The sequence below is a fragment of the Dermacentor variabilis genome, chromosome 7 (assembly GCF_050947875.1).
Source record: "Dermacentor variabilis isolate Ectoservices chromosome 7, ASM5094787v1, whole genome shotgun sequence".
NCBI classification, from domain to species: domain Eukaryota; kingdom Metazoa; phylum Arthropoda; class Arachnida; order Ixodida; family Ixodidae; genus Dermacentor; species Dermacentor variabilis.
In genome coordinates this window covers 62,704,214-62,729,043 of record NC_134574.1, presented here as the reverse complement: position 1 = coordinate 62,729,043, position 24,830 = coordinate 62,704,214, and the positions used below count along the sequence as shown (strand labels likewise).

General features: G+C 46.0%; 1 long non-coding RNA gene across 1 annotated transcript in view; it reads right to left on the bottom strand.

Annotated features, from left to right (window-relative positions):
* Positions 1-415: 415 nt before the first annotated feature.
* Positions 416-24,830, bottom strand: part of LOC142589086 (uncharacterized) — a 68,335-nt gene continuing 43,920 nt past the window's right edge. The window contains exon 5 of the long non-coding RNA XR_012829819.1: positions 416-527. This is a non-coding gene — a long non-coding RNA (uncharacterized LOC142589086). The remainder of the gene's footprint in view (positions 528-24,830) is intronic.

Genomic DNA, 24,830 nt, shown 5'->3' with positions numbered 1-24,830 from the left:
TGCGTAAATATTAAATAAATGCTGTTTTGGCATACTATAGTCAGTAGGTACTGTGCAAAAATATATTTAAGAATAATGTACGGTTTATAGTAATATTATACAAAAATAATATTTAGCAAATCATATCGATATTGGTTCTTCACTGAGCACTTTAGAACATGACACACCCTTTTCGTTTTTTTTTGTTGTTGGGAGAAAGAGGCCATACTGACTAGTGTATTCTGGAATGCAGTGATCAAATCTTTTATTGAAACGCTGCAGCATGGAACCTATGATACCGTCTTATTGATGTTAAGTGACGAGTATATCTTAATTATGTGTTTAATAATATTGTATCAAAAATTTTATTGGAACTGCTTCTTCGCTAAAGTTGGAGTTTCAGTTGTTTAGTATACCTTGGCAATTCGGTGAGTAAACAGTCCTCGTTTTTCCTTCTTTTACGTGTTCTTTGTATTTAGTTACGCAGTCGGTTGTAGGGCCGGTAAGTATGGATGAATTCGTCACTCGTAGTTCGAACCACTGTCCGCCTGAAATTAAAAGAAAGCAGACAATGTAAATGCGTATGGCAAGTCCTGTGTGGATGCACTGTTTTCTGCTTATTTCCAGATGCAGTGAAATGAAGTCTATCCTTGGTGTTGATCATTTGGGAAATGGCTGACACAGAGTACCTTCGTTGCTTATCCTGCAGAGAGCTAAAAAGGCAAGTAGGCGGATTAAACTTTTTTTTATTCGCAGTATAATTGCTGCCTCCTGGAGGGTTATAACAGCTGCTGAGCGTGAACACTCCTGCAAGAGCCCCTTTTAAAGTTACAGTTGCCTGTGTTATTATGGCACAAAGGGACGCATCATTATACGCATCCCTCTAGAAGTGGCGGTTTTTTCGCACGTAACCAAATTAGAAAAGTATTTCTTAGCTATATTGGCACCGTATGCCGAATTTATAGCTATGCCAGTGCTCCGTAGATTACATACGTATCGAAGTGAAGAAGTAAGCTTAATGTTCCAGTTAATTCTGCGCGTAAATTCAGCAACATTAGGCAAAGAACTAGCTTTCGCGAAGGGAAGTCACTAAAATAGAACATATTTTCTCATTTTTATTTAAAACTGGCACGCAAATAAAAACTTTGGAGCAGGTGTTTTAAGTGCTACAGAAGAAGCATGAAAGGCTGATCCCAATTGCCAGGACAGCCTGCCAGTTGGCGGAATTTGAGGGTTAAGCGCGGAACAATACAGCGCAAGCATTCTTTCGCATGATTTTCGTCTTGTTTTTGTACTGTTTCTTGTTGCCTCATAACATCTGTATAAACCATCGCAATATCTTTGTCTTCTTTACTGTCGCGCAACCTTCAGAGGTGGAGACGGAAACCGGGCGTTCGTGAGGATGCGACCTCAAAGGTTTGGACGTATGCCTGAACGTACGACATGAACAATGTTGATAAGGTAGTGTTTAGAAGCTTGGATATCACACTTCTAGGCGTTGCAAAAAATTATCAACTTTACAAATAGGATAACTTCAATCAGATATGCATTTGAAGACGGTGCACAATTAGTGCCCCAGGAAAGCAACTGAGTAAATACAAAATAATAGTGGACTACTTTTCTAAGGCAACTAGATGCAGGCAATGTCTGCCATATTTCAGTATTTTATTGAAACATTAGACGACAATGATGGTAATACGTGTTCCAGACGCGGCAGTCATCGTCTTCTCGTATTGTGACATGTTGCCGCACGTGCCAAGGCGAGGCGCTGAATTAAAATTGTGAATGCAGTCATAATGAAACACGCCGTTATAGGGATACAGTAGGCACAAGCTGTTCCGGGGTACGTGGAAGCGTGTAATGGTTACAGGAGTTACATTTGGAAATGCGGTTGTTTGCTTGAAATCAGGGGTGAAATCAAGACTCGATGGCAACCAAAGGTAAGTGTAGAACGCCTCGCATTGGACGCTCTCGGGGACACTGAAACAGTGCAGAGTGATATGGGCTCGACCAGTTTTCAAGTGAGAGAAGCTCACAGTAAAATGAATCATGAACACCGACTAAGGAATACGGTGGAAAGTAAATCGGCTGGGATAGTGTTCAGGTATCTGTACAGGAATATCATTGATTCAGAATGGTGGAAAATTACTAGAAAGCGTACCACCAAGTGTGCGACCTGAAGGCGAGCAACACGGTAACAGAGATCGCCAAGCGGAAGGTCATAGATGCTGATTTAATCTCATTGTTGGCGTCAATGGAAAAAAAGCCTTATATGAGTAACTCCATAAGAAAAAAAAACGAATTCAGAAATAAAACAATTTATAATAAGTTCAAGGGAATCTCATTACTTTTTGAAGCGAGATCAGAATGCCTTAGAACACGCACGTATAAAGCGAAATATAGTAAGGAAGAAGTATGCTATTGCTGCCCTAAAGTTAAGGAAACGATGGACCATGTTGTAGTAGAATGTGAAGAAAGCTTCCCAGTGGTCGATTTAGGAATCACTGGACTCCTCGAAGGCCTTGCGTTCAGCGAGATCAGTAGGAAAGTAAACAGGTGCGGATTGGCGATTAGTGAAAGGCGGTTCTAAGATTGGTGGAAGAAAAGTAGGAAATGACAAAAAACGGAGGCGTACAAAAACAAAGTTCACTATATGGGTTCAGAAACATTGGTTATGGAAATTCATTGTTATGTTTTTTGCCCTTTTTAACGTAGGTAGAACATTAGGCAATAGAATAACTAGAGCTTGGCGGCGCAACCCTCCGGCCGATTCCAAAGAGGAGGCTCATAACGTCCATCCATCCATCCATGATTGGTTCGAAATTGCAAGGTGTTGTCAGTTGGATGTTGCGGAGTGAAATTTTCGGTGCTTCAGGAAGTAAATTGGGTTGCGTTCATTAATGGAAGTAAACTGGATTGCATGGTACCTATGAGCACGCGGCATTTTTTTTTTTAGTTTTTCTCGTGATGGTCGATGTTCATCTGTTTTTTCTCTTGAAGGAGTCAGATCTGTCTCGAAAACTTGTTGTTGTAAGTCTAATACGAGAATGCCTATAAACGATAGGCTGCTGCGTTGTTTCTAGACGGTGAAGGGCCTACCGACCAAGCCATTTTTGCAGCGTTAAAAGTTAGGCGATGATTTATTTCTGCCATTATATAGCCACCTATAGGTGAGATCATTCTAAGTGCTCAACAGAGATGATCCGTCACCTCGTTTTTAATGCAGACACAGAGTACTTTACGGTGGAGTAAAAATCACAGCGCTTTTTCATTTGCAACTAATTGGACTAGTCGAGAAGCTAGCAAGCACCGTTCGACAGTCTACCCGTGCTGACGCTGTCGACATCTGTATATGCACTCTAAGCATGACACTGCTTTAGTGTCCCGCCCGGCTTCGCAATACAACATCAGAACGGCAAGTTGCGCCAGTTGGTTGGGATTCATGGTATGGGCTGTAACAGCGCACACAAGACAGGGACAACAGAAGGAATAAAACGGCGACACAGCGCTGGTGTCGTCGTTTTATTCCTTCTGTTGTCCCTGTCTTGTGTGCGCTGTTAGAACCCATACCTTGAGTTCACAATACAACTTCATTGACCTCACACTACCTTTGTAAACGAGGATCGCTGTTGTCGCCGGAGAAGTGCGCAGCAGTAGCATTTACTGGCGACACATTTTGCGCATTGGCTTATCAATCAGCGGAGAAGTAATAGCCTCCAACAGAAGAGACGACCTGTTCTTGGGGCTTGTGATTGATCGAGACCCGTCCTGGGGTCACCACATGAACCATATGAAACAGCGGCTGATTGCTCTTTGTCACCTGTTCAAGTTCCTCACAGGAATGCATTCGGGGCTGTCTACACGAGCCATGATACAGCTGTACAGGACGTCCTTTGTTGGATAACTCTGGTACAGTCTACCTGTTACATTTCCCATCTGCAAAGCTAACTTTCGCACTACTCAGACCATTCAGGCGAGGCTATTATTGCATGCCTTGGTATACAACGCAGAGCGTCAACGGATGAAATTATTGCCTTTGATCTGGACTATTCACTAATGACCCGTATCCCCTTCTCGAGAACACATGCACACTTCAGGCACCTTCCCCGGAAATATCCCGACCATCTCGCCACCATAGAAAGGCACCAAACGTAATAAAGTACAGCTCTCAGTGGATATCGTGGCTCGTTTATATTCGAGTGCGCTCATGCGCCTGCACCAGTGTCACATCTATGGTGTTTGTTCCGTCTGAAGTGTACCTCAGTATTCCCAGCATGCGGAAAAAGTTGGACCTAGCGCCATCTTCTCTCAAACAAGTAAGCTTCCTCCTCTTATACGAGAATTACGGTAGCAACGTACATATCTGTAATGATGGATAGATTGAATCGACCAGTTCTGGCGATGCTCTCTTTACAGCGACAAGAGAAGCAACACTGAGATTCAAGACTGCACGTTTCACGAAGTCTATGGCTGCAGAACTCACGGGTCCGCGCAGTGCAATTCAATTTAGTGACACAGAATCATTGCGTTTGGACCGTGTTTTCTGAATCTGGAAAGGCTTCACATGGTATGCAGTCAGTCTTCCCACGTAAATCTCACGAAGAGGAAATTGTGAACTTATAGCACAACCTCAAATAAAAAGGCCCGCAAATTATTTCACAGTGGCTGCGCGGGCTTTGCGGGATAAGCGCATGTGATTATGCTGGCAAATCTGCCCGATATTGGCATGAAGAGCACAGCACTCAAATTCCTCTTTCTCCGACTAGAGCGTCTGTCGCATGGCACGCCAGCTCTTTTTACCTGCTGGCACATACCAGGGCTCTAATTCGGCGTATCAGAGTTCTTAAAGCGGAAGCATTATTCTACTCATGAGACGAAAAACGTGGCGTAGTTGTAGGCGTTGGTGTTATTACCGTTGGTCCAAAAGGTAACCAAACCGCCGACGGTGGGTGAGAGTCACACCCACCACATTTGTTGTTCATTAAGGCTCAGGTATTGCGGATATAAATAATTAAGGAACTCAAACCCACGACCATTGCTGGTAGTCGAAACCACGGCATTTGGTGTCAGTCCAGGCCAAATTATTTAGCTCACAATGAATTGAGGTACAGTTAAGGCAGTCGAACGCATGAAGTTTGTTGGTAGTCGAATTCTTGACATATCATAGAAGTTGAACCCAGGACTTTGCATTATTGCATAACGTAGAGGCATTGCACGGTGGTCGCACATCTTTCGCATTCATACACGTACGATTAACTAAGTGCCCCTTGAGTTTATTCGAGATGCGGCACCTACACCGTACCACATCTGCAATGACCTATGCCAGCTTGAATGAGGCTCATAGTAGAGTGGCACGTATGTACACATTACCGCTTACTCAGTGCCCCAGGTTGGTCGAATGATTGGCTTAACTACCTCTTCGCTCAACACTGCAGGACGGTGCAATAGCCATTCAATCGCGGACCACCTAGTGAACCAAGAAGGTTGCAAAACGGTTAGGTAAAAAAAGCACATGCGTACACAGTCCACCGAAAGTGCTTGAAGTAACCAAATAATGATAACCCAAAAGTACAACGCGCACCATATTTCACGATCTGAACACTTCGCTCCCACTCACACCTCCATCCGTGAGGCATTGCTTCTAGCCCGGCTTTGGTAGGGTGGGGCTTACAAGAAGACTTACACTACATCGATTCGAATAACCTGGTACATCGTACGACGTTTGTGGCAGCAAGGCGGACACCGAAATTTTATTGTGCCGCTGTCATTGACTTGAGTCGCGAAGAAAGTGTACATGGAAAAGCAACGACTGGACGATTCGCCTTTGTCCACGCTGGAACTTCTCGAAGAGCGCCCCGCCGCTCATTGACCCTAAATTGTGTGAAAACACATCTTGCGTTTTTAGGGCGACTGCCAAGTTTGAACAAATTTTACTTGGTGGGGTCCTCCGCACGCGTGCGCGTATACCCCACGTTTACGTCGCAGCACCGCCCTCTCTATAGCTCACCTATCTATTCCCTCTTTACCATTCACAAGTGGAAAGCAGCGAACGAGGCGCATTCCTGGTTTATTTCCCTGCTTTCTTTCTTTCTTTCCTTCTTTCTTTCTTTCTTTCTTTCTTTTTTTCTTTCTGTCTTTCTTCCCTCTTCCTCTGCTGCTTGAGCTTTGTGGAAACTCGATGTCTTTATTTTCGCTTCCTTTCGTGGCCCCGTAGAATGTAAGACAAAGATCAAGCGTTGGGCGGAGCCTTTTGATCTCAACAGTGTATTCGGGCCTTATAACTTTCAGCATTTAGCTTCAAAAAGAGTTGTTTTTTGCCTATTATCTGCTGACCTACACTTTCTGACGACAGCACTGAAAACTGTCTTCATGCACTGGCGGAGAGGATTGGCAGCGATTTAACATACAAACATCATGCGCTCAATCATGTCAAACACTACATAGAGTTGACATGTTGGAGCGAACCAGGACGCAAGGCAACAACTACTTGGCAGGTGGGATGTCGACCCGACTGCTACCAGGCGTCTAGCAACGCTAGCGACGTGAGAAGTGCCGTGAACGGCGTTGCAGGCGCCGCACCTGGATGGTGCGTGAATTGAGAGGAATGAAAAGATGTCGGTGTTTACATACGTGCGGACTAGCGACAAAAAATAGGCGTGGCATACCACGGGTGGTAGATAAATCTGAACAATAACATCCGAGTGGCAACATCTTCCTGTAGCGAAACGAATTACTCTGTGAGTTCTTTTTTTAGTACGTCACTCGCCACCGATCGCGGGGAACAAAGAGGACCAGTCATTCACTGGTGCAGGACTCGTTCACGGGAAGAACGAGGGCCAGGATTCATTCACTGGGTCAAACGCTGCATGAAACCTTCCTCGCTCAGCATCGCTAACTCAGCTGCAGTGGTTCCATCGGAGAGTGAATCGCTTGTGTACCGCAGCGGCAAGGACTCCAGGGAGCATGGTTTTGCAAACTCTGGCGCATGCTCCGGCCTGCGCCCTGCCACGCCCATTTTTCCCGCTATCGTGTATCTACTTTAAGTCAGCACCATGCGATGTATTATTTGACGTTTACTGTCTGTCCTGCTCAAACCAGCGCATATACAGAGAAAGCGGGAAAGCTAGTCTGCTTTCCCGGCGCAGTCTATCAGGTGAAGGCCGAACGCGGACCATTTTCCGTGACTGCGCCGATTGCGCGAAGCGTTGACGGTGCGTACGCTTCGCTTCTCGGTTGTCGCAGCCATACGCACTCTGCGATTCTGAACACCCTGTGCACCTCCACGCGTGAATGTTGTTTGCAAAGTTAAAAGCAGGATAACACGGCGACGACTCCACCACTGCTAACGAGGCGGGCACGAACGTGCTCCGGGTGTCCTAAGTATGGACAGCTGGGCTAGTTGGTTGTGATTATCATTATGAAACATCGTTCCAGCGCACAATTGAACGCGGACGTGAAGAGGGATACAACACGAACGCAGGTGTCCGTATAATTGATATGGCAGTAAGAATCGTCCATTGGTTTTTTCCTGGCATCAGCGTCTGAAGGGGTCGTGGCTATCGAGTCAGAGCAGTGTCTGTTCAGTCCGTCATCCAACATATGGCATAGAGGCCTAGGACAAATCAAATACTGACTCCTAGTGTGACGGTCTGAACACGCGCATGTGTCAGGCTGCTGCATAGTACCACTGCGGGCATTTTGCGATAGCTGCTGTGAAAGTTAAGAGCTCAAAGTTAGGCTTCCTGTTGCAACTTGTCTCGTCAATAACGTAACTGCTTATAAGTAACAGTCTACTGAAGAAAGTTACGGCGTTACACTGGGCATTAGTGTACATAAGAACATAATTCATTTATTCAAAATGGCATAAATATAGTTGATAACAAGCAATTATGCGCCTATAACTTATTGCGTAGGAGTAGGCTGATACAGCAGCTTGGCAATCTCGCAATTCACCTCTGACCGGATGCAAAGCTCGCTAGAGGCCACATTAGCGAGCCTGGAGCTCTTTAAAAAGTTGAATACTTCTAGTCGGAGTCCATATCGGTACGAAAGAGCCAAGAGGATGATAAGTGCATGTGTGCCGATGGCTGTACGAAGACTTTCGAGACACCAGTGAGTGCACGAGCTGCTCACACGCAATATGACGTTTTGCAGCAGCCCGGGTGTTTCGTCGTGACCATTCTTTGTGCACGACTACGTCGTAGCAACAAGCAGTGTATTCTTCGGAATATTTCGCTTTCCGCTACATAATGAACAAAGAGGTGAGGATCTGATCATACACTCATGATGGGACGAATTGTGAATGAATGTGTCATGTGGGAAGGCAGCGGCTGAATCACAGTGTACGGTATGCACGTACAACGTAAGTGTGAGTCGGTATGCTGTTCAATCGATCGTAGAGCACGTTTTCCCATTTGTCTGCTGGTGTTAAGGTGTAGTTTTCATAAGCTGAGTAGAACATAATCACATAATGACGTCATTGACATTAAACAAGGACACACTTCTGTCCTTACACAGTTGCTGAGGAGCCATGTGTGTTATGGGGATATCAGCGAGGGAAAAGCCGGCGACGCATGTTAAACAGCGAGTTCGGAAGGCTTTTGTAATACTACACTACGTGTTGTAGTCGGCAGTGACAGCGATTCATTTGTTGCCAGAAGGTAATTTACTAAATCGCCTTTGAATATTCATGCTGACGTGAAAAAATGATTGCATAGCAGCGTCAATATACTGAGAAACCAGCCGGCAGGAAGCGTTGTTGAACGCTTGCGTCTTTGATAGAGCTCGCTGCCACAGTGAATGAAATTAGACAAGAGAGGACACTCTGCGAAAACAGGTAACAGGAAATACGTCACGGCTAGTGTTAGTCCCACCCGTTAGTTGACATGAGCACCGCAAAAGAAGAGTCTGGAATGAACTTAGAGACGATTAATAGTTTTGTGGTCTTTCTCGCTGAGACTAAAACGTTTTGCGTATAAGTTAATTTACACTTTGTGACTTATATTTCTTGCGTTATCTAGGAGCAAGCTGACTGCACGCTAGGTGCGACAGATGCGTGCGTTATGCGCCAGACAGGTCAACGAAGCTAGCGAGGCCAGGTTCGCGTGTGATGTTCGCCTGTTCGGCGATCCGTCTTTTTTGGATGCAGCGTGCTCGTTGGGCTCCCGGCATGTTCTTGCGTTTCTTCTGCACTTCGACACGGCGCCACTGCATTATTCGAGTACGGCAAGGCAAGAAATTTTGATTAGCAGTCTGCGACGCATTCGAAGCGATTTTGGCTTTTATGACACCGAAGCCAGACTGGGACGCACTTAGCGACAAACACCTCGGCCGTCTCGACGCAGTCAATTTGATTTAATGAGTCGTACTGGGAGATGTTTGCGACGCTTTCAATGAGCCGCAAGATTACTATAACTTATTTCTGTAGATTTTAGGCACGCTCGCTGCGTCCGGATTTGTCACGCAGTTAGCGAAAAGCACCTCGGCCGTGTGACGCAGTGTCGCGTGTACTTAATCTTACCGGGAGAAGCTTTGGCACTTTCTTTGACCCACAGCATTACTGCAACTGATGTCGTTACTTTTTTGGGTATTTTTCATGCATAGTGGCCACGCACGTCGTTGTGACGCAGTTAGCGAAAAGCAGCTACGCTGTGTTCCGCAGTTAGTTTCGTGTGTACTGAATCTTACTGAAGAAAACGGACCAGCCATGGCGGGGGAATCTGTACAGAATCTTGGTGAGACAAGTTTGTGACACTTTCTATGGCCCCGCAACATATACAGTATTTCGGTGCTCACGCTTGTCGTAGACGCGACGAGCTATTACCAGGAGTATTCCCCCGCAAGCATTTGGCTTGCGGCATCAGAATGCGCAAAAGAAAACGCTGAGGAGCTCGAAAACCAAGAACTCGATAAGTCTGTCTTCTGAATGACTGAAAACAGGCTTTTCACCCACGCATTTCTCTTGAGTGCGAGTAGAAGGCATTCTGCGTGCGTCTAGCACGCTCTAGATAACAGCCTGTGTTGTGGCCACATCTGTATGTGTAGCGTACTATCGCGTGGCTTGAGGCCAAATTGTTTTCGAAACGCGCAGTTGCCCGTGGATTTGTGCTCTTATAGTGCAAGAAATGACGCACGGGAATGGGAGAACGCTTGCAAATCCGATATTTTTTCATAACTTATAGCACGGTTTAGAATGATTCAGGTATTTGCGACGCCAGGTATGTAAGAGCAAATTGCTTTTTTTTTTGCAATGTCCCCCATTCACCACTTCCGCACTTTTCCTCTCTACACACAGTACTTCTAAAAGGGCTAAATACCAAAGTGATGCATGCCTGTAATTCTTTTCAGCTGATGCCATCCGGTGAAGCTTCGTACGGGAAGTGCTGTTGCTCACCTGGTGCCAGAATGTTCGATGAACGCCGCAAAATCCCGAGCCGAGCATTTATATATGTTGAAATAAAGATTTCCTCATTTTAAGGCGTTTTGCGTCTGCCTTATGAAAAAGCACGGGGCACAGATTCAATGGAGGCTTCTAAAGGTCGTTCTCTATCACTTTAAATAAATAAATGATTGCGGACTAAGGCTGCGCGCGATTGGCCAGAAGAAGCAAAAAAAAAAAACGCCCAGCTCCAGCCAAAGTGCCAGCCAGCGTTGAAAACGAGTGCGCGCAATACCGAAAGCTGAAACAGTTAATCCCATCCGCCTGATGCGCTGCAGTCAATTCGGCCGCTGGGCTCTATGGGAGTGTCCGCTCTTATTGAATATATTTCTCTGTATTGCAGCTTGCACTATGTGCCAAGAAAAAGCATAAATATTGGGCCAGGAGAAAGGACGCCTCACGCTGGTGACCCTAGGCGTGCGAGTCACCCTAGGCGATAAGCTGTGCACTTGTCGTAGGGCTATTCGAAGGCTTCCTAGCATGTGGGCGCAGGCGTAAACAGCAAACACTCAGGGTAGTCGGGTTGGAAATTGTGTAATTATATGTCAAGACCTTATAGCATGAGCATGCAAAATGATATGCCAAGGGCCTGAGATTTTAAACGGTCAACGATCAAACCAAACGTAGGCTAACAATACGGTTCGGACTAAAAAAGTCCCAACTCGTGCTTTAGGAGCTTGCATGGCAATGTCAGAAGAAACCAAACTGTGCCGAGCAAGGTAATCGGCTTCGTTGTACAAGTGACCGCACTTGTGAACCACAGAAATAGTGTACTCATGCAAGCGCAACGCCTAGTAGGCAAGTGCTTTCGTGGATTCATGTAGCAAGTATGGTAAATAAATATTGACCAGTCTAAGAGGTACCGGGGAAAATTTACAGTCGTCCAAAACGAGGAAAAAACACCCGCGCTCGGTGAACGAATGAAGGCAGTCGAAGGGAGAGAAAATAATGGGGGAGGCGTATGCTACGCCAAAATGCTTAAACGTCACTGATATTACGCGAGGGCAGTGCCAGTTCCATGGCCACTATAGCCATTGGCAAGTTTAGTTGGAGCAAGCACATAAAAATGTGATAATATTTTGCAAATTGTGGTTGTATGGGGGAAGAATGTAACGAAAAAACGGCACGCTTCTTCAAACAGTCCTTCAAGGGAACTGTGATTGCCGCAAGGTTTTTGACTGAGCAGGAAAAATACGAACAAAAGCCAATCAAGCTGCGTGCATATTTTGGTTAAAAAGAAAGTACAAGGAAATCCCTCAGGGCACACATTTTTTTTCGGAGGCAGGTTCAATTCCACAAGCTTGAACAAGGTGGCCGAGCACGGTGATCTGACCGCTGTCGAAGCAGCACTTGGTTCAATTGACCTGAAGGTGGTGACACGGAAAACAGCTGTAATGGACGAGACACGCTGCACATTTCTTGAAAACGCAAAAGGAAGAAAGCACGCAGAAAGAACTCTAGGAGTTATCAAACTGCACTTAAGCATTGTACCACTTGCTCATCTCGATGCAGCCCGGTGTAATTGTCAATGCAACTTGATCCAACGAAAAACACTTATAAACGCTTATCGGTCGTTATCAACATTCTCAGAGTTGATTCAAACCTTACCAATCCTTATGTTCCAGTAAATACCTTATTACATTTGACCAGATCCTTATAAACCCACATATATGCCTACTAACATTACCGAGCATGGTCCGACGCTCATCAGCTTTTATCGATTCTTATTAACCTTATCCAACATGATCTGACCATTATCCACTTTCATCTGTCTTTGTTACCGTTATCATAATCTCTGCGACGAGTGTAAGCCCTAATCACCTTTTAGTACAATAAACACCCGCGTCGAACCATCACCCACCGTGATGAGACCCATATAACCCCTCATCACTTCTAATCAACTCTTTGCTTATCGCTCTGTGTCGCGCGACGTGAAGCACATTTATTTATTTAGTTATTTATTTCGGTACCCTGAGTGCCCTGAAGGGCATTACACAAGCGGGGGGGGGGAGGGGTTAGTCCAATAAAACTCATTGTGTCAAACATAGAAACACCTGAGCAAGCAACAAGAAAAGGAAGGATTTCAGTGTGGTAAAAGAAAAACACCTTAGTATAAAGGATCCTTAAACAACACATGGGCCCTTAGAGATCGGTGGCACTTCCGTCGGTGGTGAACGTCGCAATGGAAGGCGCATCCCTCTACCACTGAAACGCATAGACAGTTTGGCATATTTCGGCCTCAAATTTTCGTATAATCCCAATTTCTTTATGTCCATAATGCTCCAAGACGGCTCTACATCTTCTCCTAAAGATATCTATTATTCCACCATCTCCAAATACTTGAACAAAGCCTTCATCAAAACTGTTCTCCTTTAGCATTTCTTTTGTACCGCAGGTTCTAGGCATTCAGCTGCGCCCCTCATGCTTGGGTGTTTAGCTCAGGTTACTATACCTAGCAATTACGCGCGGTGCATTTGGATAGGTATCTTGAGATATAGTCACTCCGATTAGAGAGAACGGATGAAATGCGTGCGATGGCAGAAGCAGGGGGGTGGCCGTGAATTGTCGCTTTTTGAACGTTCCCTTATTTGTAATTTTTCCTCACTCCTAAACTATTTATCTTTTGCAGGTATTCTATTGCAAACTTAAGCACATTAAAAACGTTCACCGCATCCTTGCCACATTTATCTCTGGCGCTAGGTGGCAGCTGAAAATTAAGACAAATTTGTTTTGCCGAAAAAAAAAAGCTGGTTCGTTGTTGCGTCACTGGTTTCCTCAGCAAGTTAAACCACGTTTCATATTGATAGAGACGAAATAGACCAGCTTCTATGTTGTGTTTTTAAGCCATGCTAACAATTTCTATGCCTGTTTCGCTTTCATCAGTCATTGGCCCTCGTGACACAATGACGCAGGTCTTGCGCGTAGTGATAACGTCCTATCGGTTTCTCAGGGCTCAGTTTTCACATGAGTACATCTGCAGTGTAAAAGGAAAGCCTGTTATGGAGCATCTAGTTCAGAGTGTCTTCTCTGCACTATATTCTCGGTTAATGCTTCAAAAAGCGCGTCGGCACTACGTAGTCAAAGGATTAAAGATATGTGGATAGTTGCGAACGTTAAACATTTTTCTTCAAGCTTCACAAGGGAACACACTCGGCTAAAACGTAGTTAGAAGAAACAGGGATTCATGGGCCATTGGGAAACAGGTGCTTCCTATGCAGGAAGTCTTGAATTTTAAACACGTTTTCATTGACTGAAATAATGCCATTTTCTTTTGGGATAACTTTCAGATAATTTCTAAGATGGACCTACCCGTCAATACAGATAGAATTGGTTTTGTAACGCCTGCACAGAATTTTAAACCTATGGACATGACATTTTTACTCGAGCTGCATGCAGTATGACGTAGTCTGTTGGCATATAGAGGCTGTTATGTTACAGGACGATCTGAGCATGAATATTTAGCGCAAATGTTTGTGAAAGTACGTGATGTGTATAAGACGAGTGCCTGTGATGAAGGTGTCATTTTTTGTTGCTTTCAGACGTATCAACTGAGTGACATATGTGAATACAAACCCCCATCTAGTCTTTTGTCAAGCTTGAAATAAAACAAGAGGTCTTTATTCCAGTGAGTAAAACATGGCCTGTAAGCGTGGGGTCATATTTTCGAAACTCACCGCAGCCAACATTTCTTCTTTTGAACTTCATTTGTTTTAACCGTCAATATCAATATAGCGATTCAGCTTGCGTGACGGAGGGAGATGTTTCGTCGTTGGGTGGGCATAGAAATGATTTTTCATTTAAAAGTGATGAGGTCATGAAGTTTGAATACGCAAGTGGACGATGATGTGAACCCACAAAAAAAGAGTGTTCAGCATGCGTTGGAAAGCGGTCAGTGCATTGCAGACTAAAATCGGAATAGCTTTAAGATGGAAAAGCTCATCTGCGATGTCGAACGCACCTTTCTGTTCAGTTCATAGAAGGAAATAGGACGCAGATCTGAGCGAAGGCCGATGAACGATATGGTATTTTGTGCAGCGAAAACAGTAAAACCGGTAAAGTATACGCGGCAGGGGATACACGTCCTTTTCCTTTGTGATCATGTTCAGGGGACTCTAGTCTTGAATAGAACAACAGGTGATGCCCACAGAATCTATGGAGACTAATCCTAGCGCAGCGTTTTGCCCACTTGTAATGTTTCCTGTTCTGTGGCGATTACGCTCTAAGCACGACGACCTATAGCGCTCTCTTCACTGGTGTTCATGCCATCAGGGTGACCAGCGTGGTCAGAATGGATGATTGTTGAAGATAGAAAAAAGTAGCAGGCTTGTGCGAACTTCCATTGGCACACGCTGATTTCCAGCCAAGCTCTTTACCTTGAGTGCTTGCTATGGGAGTTTAATGATGTATTTTATTAAAACACATAATTTGAAAGGCTGCCCTTATAAGACTAGTCCGCTTGAAACCATTGTGCACGTGAGGCTTTCGAGTTCTTGTTAAGGAATTTCTGCAAACATCTAAGTAGAGCCGCCATAGTTTGTGGTGCAAATGCAAGCTGACATCCCCGCGCCGCTGCGGGGGATGGCGATTTTAGGGGCGGCTTTGTCTAGCGAGGAGATTGGCTGTCATAATGACAGGAAATGCAGGGACACAAGTATCTCTCGCTCAGCAGTGACGACTTCTTCGACGACAACTTCGAATTTTAGCGGATATACAAAGCAAGGCAGATTGCCCAGGGCCTCTATGTCTTCGAACAAGCCAGTGGTAGATTAAATTCGGAATAACGCAGTCGTCAGGAGTCTAATCTTATCGAAACTTGCTACGGCAACCTAGGGCGACCTAACAGACAGTATGTCTTGGTTAAACTTGATGCGGTGGCGCACAATCAGGTCATTTATGTCAGAGTTAACGCGCGAAAAATTGTTCACTGCTAACGCTGCACACGGAGTGCGCTTAGCACATTTAGAAAGCACATATAATTTGGTGGCACGAAAGTCCGCTCCTATATCCCCCTAGGGAGTGGTTCCACTGTTGGCGTCATCTAACACGTGGATATCTCCATCTCCGACGCGGATTTACCCATTGTAGTGAAGCCAGCCATTGACGGCCTCGTCAGAGCCCGTGCTTCACGTCCACACATCCCTCTGTGTGAAGAGAGCTTTCAAGTGCGAGTCTCTCCCCTGAAAAACCAGCGTGGGTCACTTTAGACATCCCTTGTCATCATTTATTCAAAGTCACAGCAATGCCGCAATTGCTTAAGGCACGGGCACCTGAGCTCCGTATGTGAGAACACGAGAATGCTGATCCTGCACATTGTCCTACACTGCAGACCCCTGTGAAACCACAGTTCACAGAAGCAGCAATTGCCTTGAGTCCCATGACGCTTCCTCGAACGACTGCCCCAAAATAAAGAAGGAAGAGGAGTGGTCTTGAAGCACACGGCGATAGACCGTTCGTCTAGCCGCGCCCCCCAGGAGACACGCAGGTGGCGCGCGCGCGTGCGTTGGTTGCTTCTAAAGCTGTCACTTGCCAGGTCGTTTTCCTGGCGTTGCGCTTACGGTGTCGACGACGGCTGGAGATGCGGTACGCGTTCGAGCACATGCGGAAACATGATCTGCAACGCCACTGTCGGCTTTATAAGCAGACCTTTTGCAGGCTATGCTAGGAAATGGAGGAGAATCAGGCACAAACGTACCAGTGGCCATTCCATGATGAGGACGGATTTTCAAGCTGAGGTTTATTGCCACCGGCCTGCAGCTTACAGAGATTTGTTGGAAGCGAAGCATTCATCCTAATGTCCCAGATCTCTGTTGCCGGCACTATCCACGAAGTTGCTCTCGCAATTGCGGTCGCATTTCTGTCAGAATTCTGTGTTGGTTGCTAGAAAGGTCAGGTGCACATTCATGTGACCCCCAGTTTCATAGCCAATGCTAAGTAGATATTTGCATGGTGTGATTTGGTTCCCCGTGCTGTCGTGAGCGTCGATACTTGAAGATCGACATTCAGCAGCCAGAAGTGTTCAACCCACGTAGCTGGAGCGTTTCCTTTGTCCGGTTCATAAGAGTGCACGGGCAGGATGAGAAGAGTGTACAGATCTCTTACATGGCTGTTCTTTGTGCTCTAGTTCGGTAGTGCCGCACTTTCGCTCTCAATTTCACAGTACAGCGCGAGCCATCAGCACATAGCTATTTGATTTTGCTTCGCTCATGCAATGTAGGCCCACCAGCAAATCGAGTATATTACAAAACTCGATTTGCTGTTCCATTGCTTCTGTCGCGCGACGCACCTTGCGGAAGATGAAGGCGGTAACGTTATGCCAGTTATGTCTGAGCCTGTGACGAACGTCTAAAAAATGATCAAAAGTTATATGGATCATTTGTAATGGTGGCCAAAAGATCCAGTTCGAGGTTCTCTTTTACTGGCTAGATTACTGGCTACTTTGAAAATGCTGGCAGCACATGCCAGTTGCGTGCATTGTGCAAGCACCTGGTACCTGACGACAGGGCGCTGCGCTCTGCCAGCCTAATTATGTTTTTGATGCCATCTCTCGGTTCAGAAGTAAAAAAAATGACATTATTAAATTAAGTTATGCATTTCGTAAAGGCCCGTACATCTATATTGTGAATTTTTCGAGATAATGTCTAGTTTACATGCTATATTAATTGAGCAACCGAAAACAATGCGCATTTCTTCCACTAGCACGCAATACGATGAGGTGCGCTTTAGAGATGGCTACCTCTATTTTATAGGCCGCGGCTTTCGCTTCTTGCTCCTCTGGCTTTAGAGCAGCCGGTTTACTGATGCAAGCAGCTAATTGAACCGTTCATTTTCCTAACGGTTATAATATTCCGCCCCAGTGTGGCCCGCCCTAGTCAACCCATAGCCGAGGCTACAGCCCAAGTCACAGCCGAAACCATAGCCGTATCCAAACCCAACGCCACAGCCGCAGTGACATCAAGTTACACCGTGAAGCACTGCAGAGTCGAAAGAGCCGGCAAGTGACGAATTGCCTAAAGAAGACTGGTAAGTGGCTGTGATGCTCTGGTTTCATGAACACGTTTTTCATGAACTTGAATATCTGCATGCTGAGTCAGAGGGATGTGCTGCGCAAGCGCTGGATGCTCTTAGTTCAGTGTTTTCAAGTCGTGAGCACGCTCCATGATTCAACGGCAGCCTTCTCTTCGTACTGAAGCAAAAAAAGTACGCAGTTTACTTCGCAGTATACTACGGCATACTGCAACGCACAGCTAAAAAAGCACTGGCCCTGTGGATCACCAAGGTGCATCACCATGTATGGGACAGCGGGACACTTGCTTGGTTTGGTTTTTTCTTTTAGGACGCTTTGGTGCACGCGGTGACATGTTGACATAGTCGTACCTCTCTCTCCTTCCTTCCGCTGTCTATTCCACCTTTCGCTTTCCCCTGTGTAGGCTAGCAAACAGGACTCCTCGTCCGGTTAACCTGTCTGCCTTTCTTACTTTCTCTCCCTGTACAAGGGCAGTACTTATTCTACACTTACTTTCCTCGCTCATCCCCCGCCCCCTAAATTTGATTTCGGTTCCACACATAGTTCCCCCGGGATAGCGGTATAGCTTCTGCGTTTTTCCTGAAACGCCTACAATGCTCCAGATCACTTCCACAGATATGTAACTGCGAATGCGCCAACTGACACATTTCTTGAACGAAAAAACCAGTCAAAAACACAAAGGACAAGAGGAGAGGTTAACACCACAACGACTGGACTATCAACTGAGGTTTATTAGAATCCGTGTAGTCCCAGCACGGCCAGCAGAGCATGCGCAACTGCATCATCGCTAATCACATAGCATGAAAAGACAAGAAACGCTTCTGTCGTGACCGACCTAGAAATTCAAATTCTTTTTCAAATAAGCGTACCGAGGTTGTACTAACGCAGTCATCACCTAATAAACTGATGTAGTACGCTTACAAGATTTCTCGCTCTTCTTCCCTTGCCCCTACCAAGAATCGTCACATTGCTGAACAAAGGGTAACAACCACACTCATTGCAATGGCGAGGCAAGTTTGCACCGTTATCTGACTCCAGGGAGGAGTGGTGCTCACGCAGGCGGTAATTAATACATCGACCGGTTTGGCGTATGTAAAATCTTTCGCACGTGAGAGGGAACTTATAGACAACCCCTGCATCACAAGCCGTAAAACGGTTTTCATGCTGCGTTGTGCAAACGTGGTTCCTTGCCATGCCTCGAGAAATGCGTGAGCACAGACCCGAAAGCTTACAAGGGGCAGAAAACACTACATTTACTCCCTGCTTGGCGGCAACCTTCTTGATGTTGTGGCTCACTTTATGCACATACGGCATAACTTCAAGTTTCCTACGTTCAGTTGCCCCCCCATCTACCAGCTTCGTACGTTCCTTCTTTAGCCTCTGAAGCAGCGATTCAGCCACCGCTTTCAAAAGAGGCGGAGGGAACCCTGCTGCTTCTAAACGTTGGAATTGTGGGTCAAAGCTACTTTTAATAGCGTGGTGACAGCTTCTTTTGAGTGCATTGCGGAAACAATCCATTGCAATCCCTCTTTTTACAATCTTTGAATGTGCAGATCCAAATGGTAAAAGAGCTTTCTTGCCCCTAGGTGAAAACATCCAGCACAAATGCCCGTCACCAAAGAATGTTAGTTGCAGTTCTAGGAACCTGATGGAATGGTTTCTAGGAAGTTCATGAGTGAAATTAAGATTGCGTGAAGAAGCTATAAAAGCAGTCAATACATCGTCTACTGCTGCGGGTAGAGTGTCATTTGGTAAAAGCTTTAAAAGTACTAAATAATCGTCCACATACCTAAAAACTTTGCGTACAAGCTTGTTTAGAAGGAAGCCTTGAAGTTTCCTGTCAGATTTTGCTAAAAATATCTGGGAAAGTACTGGGGCAACACTAGAGCAAATACATATTCCTTTTTTCTGAAGGAACAAGGAACCTTTGAATTCAACAACAGTGGATGACAGATAAAAGGATAGGAGCTCTAGAAAGGCATCCACGGACATACCACATGCATTTTGGAAGTTTACAGCACTGCAGTGATCAATAAGTTCACGCACAGCTACAAAGAGTTCATCATGGGGAATGCTGTAGAAGAGGTCTTCAATGAAAACTGAAAAGGCCAAGTTGGCGCCAGGGATCCCACAATTAAGGACCTCTACCACCGCTGCCGAGCTAGCCACGCTGAATGGATCCTGCGCTGGGAGGGCCGTCAACTGTCGCTGAAGAAACTGACTCACTTACTTCTGCCATGAACCTGTCTCCGTGATGATGGCTCTCAGAGGGCAACCCACCTTGTGTGTTTTTGCTTAAAAGAACACTTTCATGCGGTTCCCCTTGCAATTCATAACACTTCGCGAAAGTTTTTCGAAGTTGTTTTCTTTCAGGAGCTTCACCGCTGCCGTCGTCAACCTTGAGGGCTTCCGATTTGTAGACTCGAAGTTCTTCCCCACAGCAGCCATTGCCTTCTCACCAAAAAACCTTGTCGGAAGGACCACGAAGCCACCATCCTTGTCCGCTTGGAGGAGGATCAGATCATTTTCGATGAAGTGTTCGACAACCCGGTTGAGTACTCGGTTGCTGTTGCCTTACTGCTTGCCATCAACCTTCAGAAAAACGTCAACCCCTTCAGACAGCGCTGTTTTTCATCCTTTTGTGCTTTATCAGCCAGTCGATGTACGGTGGCGAGCAATTCATGGCTCCTTCGCATGGAGTGAGGCTGTACTTGGGGCCATCTTGAAGTAGATCATCAACAACCTTGGGCGCTGTCGCACCTTCCAAGTATGTAACTGAGCCTCTGTTCACTTTTAGCCTTTCCTTTTTAGGCAGATAAACCCTCAGCTGATTCCAGAACACTTATGTTGCATGGCCTGCCAAACGGCGATGATCCCGGAAACAGCGAACAGCGGTTTTTTCGTTCAAGTATGTACCAACTGGCCCAGATTTCAACCCTTCTGACATATTTCCTTTCATCTGCACGTTACGCATATGTACATCTGATGGTCAACAACTATAAGCAGTGTCTCCTGTTTGGTTTGGCGAGAGTAGAAGGGAATCCTACTTTGAACCTCGTTTACGACCTTGAAAAAGGAAAGAAAGAAGGCTAAGTAATTAGTTCAGAGCTCGTAATTTGGCAGAAACACTACAGTTTCGCCATAAAATGCCTTTTACAATACTCAAATTTTCACAATTATTAGACTTCATCTACGTCGCATTATCTCTTGTTATTTGAAAGTAACTGTATGACAATTTTAAGCATTTAAGGTTTTTTGGAAAGGTTGCGATATATCACATGCATTTAACTTCGTAAATAAATTTGCCGCACCCTTTCCCGCATTCTTGCGGAATTTCTTCGTGGTGAAGTATGTACTCCTGCCTTGGCAACCACTTATATTCTGCGCCCCCCGTAAGACACTTATAACGCTCCGGAACACTTCCGAGTATGAAGGTTTAATCCACGCAAGCGTTCCTAACATATGACTCGCCCATCGGAGATATTCAATCCAAAAATTAGGGCTATAAAATACCTTGCACTGGGAGATTTACCAAAATTAGTTTGCTGACAAATGTTTTCCTGCCGATAAGTTACTTTCAATGTTTGCTCAAGAACGCGATAGCTGTTGCCCTTGGAAAACAAAATGTTAGTTTAGAGCCTAATTCTCCAGAACTTCGCCATCTCAACCTGCAGTGATTTTTGTTCAATATAGAAAATTGTTTATTGAAAACGGTGGTAATAAAATATCTATTAGTTTTCGCAAGTTTCGTCATGAATTAATCAGATTAACTACTTTTTCAAGGAAAAAATGCAATAGATTCGTTTACTGTAAACTTTTTCTGCGCCGCCCAGAGGCATATAATACTTTAGAATTATTTGGGTGCTATCCCACTGTAGCACTTTTCCGAAATAATATGACAAATTTATGAACTCTCAGTTTTTGTCCATTTTCCTTTACATTTCCCACGATTTCCTAGAAAGAGGTTAGGGGTTACCATGAATCATCGATGCTCTGCTAGAGGACCGCTCCCACGGCTGCTGGACGCGCCATCCATGACAGCGTGTAATGCCGACAAGTTAGGATGTGCAAGAATTGCTGCATTTCTCTGTGTGCCCTTGATCTTGATAAGAGCGTCTTAATTAGCGGCGTCACAGTGCACCACGAATGTCTTGCTCTTGTTTGTAATGTCTTGTTGGTAAGGAGGCGATGCACAGGCGCTAGTCGGGCCGCACGCTTCATAATAAATCATGCTTAAAAGTTACCCATGCCTAAGAACTGTCGCATGTTTGTGATCGCTATTGCTCGGGGAAGCTTTCTACTGCTTCGATTTTTGATGAAATTAGGTGAATGCAACTGACATCGAGGTGATGAAGTAGTAACTCCAAGTTGTCGACACCAAACTCGCATTTTAAAGTGGCCCTGAACCACTTTTTATCGAAGTGGAGAAATACGTTTGAAGTAAAGATAGGCTATTTCAGAACCACTTTGCCGCAAAAAGTACTTCGATGCGTTCAGCAGAAGCGGAGTTACAGGCAATCAAACACGGCCTCAGCGGTGCTCCCCTTCCTCCTCCAATGCCTTGCACTGCGAAGGCTACGGCGGAGACATCACCGTGGCGCGCAGTTCAAATTTCCGATTTGGTGCCCGTGCAGCGCTAAACGTAGGCCAAACGCGGCTCTCCTTAGAGAGCCGCAGTGGGCTTAGCCACTGGACTCGTGGCGGCACCTCGTGGGGGCCGCGGTATAGCCAAGCGCAGAGACGAATAGCAGCCGCGTATTGGAGTGTGCTTTATGACGAAATAGAGCACACGAGCGAGGATCATAGGGTTTTTGAAACGAGAGCGCTTGAGGAAAAGGTGACTTCGCGCTCCGCTTGCGAACTCCACGGACCGCCTACGGCAGCAAAAGTTGGCTGAGATGTTCACAACAGCGTATGCTACGAGCGGACTCTTATTTATTTCACCAAGCCCTAGGGGCGGCTCGGGGCCCCTTTCAGACATGGATGACGATGCCATGTTCAGATCATCGTTGGGGCAAAACTGGTCGATATTGTAAATGCGCTTCGACGGGTTTACTCGCTACTAACAAGTAGTTGACGTAGGTGAAGGCGAAAAGTAGGCTACGCGGTATTGTGTCAGCAAAACTTTAGAATCATTAGGCGGCATTCAAGGCACTCCCAGAAACACGAAGTGCCCAAATGGCATTGTGATAGCCACCTTAGGTGTGTACTGCTCAACAAGAGGAATCTTGTGCAAAGCGCGGACCAGGCCACACTTCGAAAAGATGTTGGCACCGTGCAGAGCAACGGTGAAATGTTGGGCAGATGGCGCCCACCTGGAAACTCGTCGTCTCTGCTACTAAGTGATTTGAATCTTTCCACAGAACCCTCAAGCGTGGCTTTCATTGCCCTAATCGCAATGCTAAATTATCTAATGGCGTCTTTGATTTTTCACTTTGCTTTCATGGTGGAACTGCTGCGCTCTGGTTTCGCTATGGCTCTCTTTTTTAGCCGGGCTTTCGTAGTACGATTCCTCAATGTGAGTTTCACCGCCGACATACTCAGGTGAAGCAGGACATTGGCCTAAATTACGTTTAGTCGCGTTCCATAGACCTGTCATCTCGGCTTTGAGTTGCTCCATTGCCCTTTTCAGCATTCTCTTTCGCAAGTTGCGCTACCTTAGCATTACTATGCTTCGGCGGCGAACCCCCGTTACCTTTTTGAATTTTACGTTGACTCGGTCCACCCAGTTGGGACCCGTTCCTTGCTCAGCTGACATCTGGATACTGACACTCAACCTGCAGGACCGGGTACTGGAGCGACCTCTGGGGCAGGATGTGCTCCTGGAACAGGATTTCCCTCTCGAGCCAGCGCGTGACTTGTGACCCTTGAGGCCCCTGGAGGACGACCGGCCCCTTGAGCGAGCCCTGGATGAAACTCTGTACGGGCTCGGGCTGGTATCATCGGCCAGTACCAGATAGCGGCTGCCTATGGGCTTCCGACTCGTCAACCTGGATTTGTTACTAATTCCCGACTTGAGATGGGGGGTCTCCGCGCAAAACTAGTCATGTGGTTCTCAGGGTTCTTGATTTCGTCTAGCTCTGCTTTTTTGCCTGATGACGTATGGGATTTGAAATCTCTGCTTGGAGTCCTAATCCGCAGTCAGATGACGACACGCGCAGAGAGCACACTTCGGGGTACATCTGTCCTCGTCATCCGAGTTATTGGCACCACAACCGTGGCAAATCCCATCTTCCAGGGATGGGCAAACATCAGCTCTGTGGCCTACTTTTTAACTCGCCTAGGAAATGTCGGCTTACCTATGGTATAGGGAATTTTTGGCCAGGCTGGGAACACATTTCTCATAGTCTGGCACCTTGATTCCGTCAAAGAGGACTAAAACCGTGCTTGTGCTTTTTATTCTTCTCACCTCTACAGTAACTGGATTCTTCGTCTTGGACTGTGACGGGATCGATATTCCGGATCATCCTGTTTCACATATTGCTTGGAACCGCTACTTAGGCGCTGCCTTCAAAGCTTGTACTGCCGATGATGATAGATTGCACCCTGGCATAAGCCCTGGCATTTATCTCCGAAAGCGTCTTCCTCCTATGCTATCCGCCTTGCGGCCTCTTCGCTGTCGCCGTCTTTCATCCCGCTCTGCTCTAGCACGTTCGCTACTTCATCCTTCGCTGTGCTCGTTCGTTCGTTTACGAGGGCCGCCGACGCACAATGCAGAAACAGCTACCTTAGACCTACGCTCTAGAACTGTCCTGACTGGCTGGCTTTCTTACGGCAATCAATAACGGCAGCACTACAGATTCCAACGAGAAAGTTGGCGTGGTGATATCTGATCCCTGAATTCACTGGCAAAAGTTAATTTCTGCGAATGTGCGCCATCAAATGCAATGTATACGGATAAGTCTGTTACAAAATGTGTGATAGCTTCGTAATTACTGATGATAACTGCAGCTCATGAAAGCCGTGGAAGAAGGTTGCAGATAACAGTAAAGAGAGCTGCTACCGCGACGGCATGTTGCTCACGCGCAATCCGCGAGGTGTTTTCTCCATTTTTCGCCTCTATGTTCATTTTTCTCGTGCTTTGTTGTATATTGCCACGGAACTGCCGCCACAGTGTGGCTGCACTGAGGAGGAGGAAGACGACGTGGGCCCGCTTGATATAGCATCGCCATTTTGGCCTTCCGTTAGCGTCTCTGTAAATAGAGTGTATATAGCATTGGGCTTCAGCTACAAGTAACATTAATTTGGTGGAGGTGCGGGGTAAACAATCGGCATCCTGGTGCAAGCGTCCCGTCTTATATACCACGAAGAAGGTATATTCTTGCAGGCGTAATGCCCAGCGAGCGAGTCGTCCCGTGGGGTCCTGAAGCGAGGAGAGCCAGCAGAGCG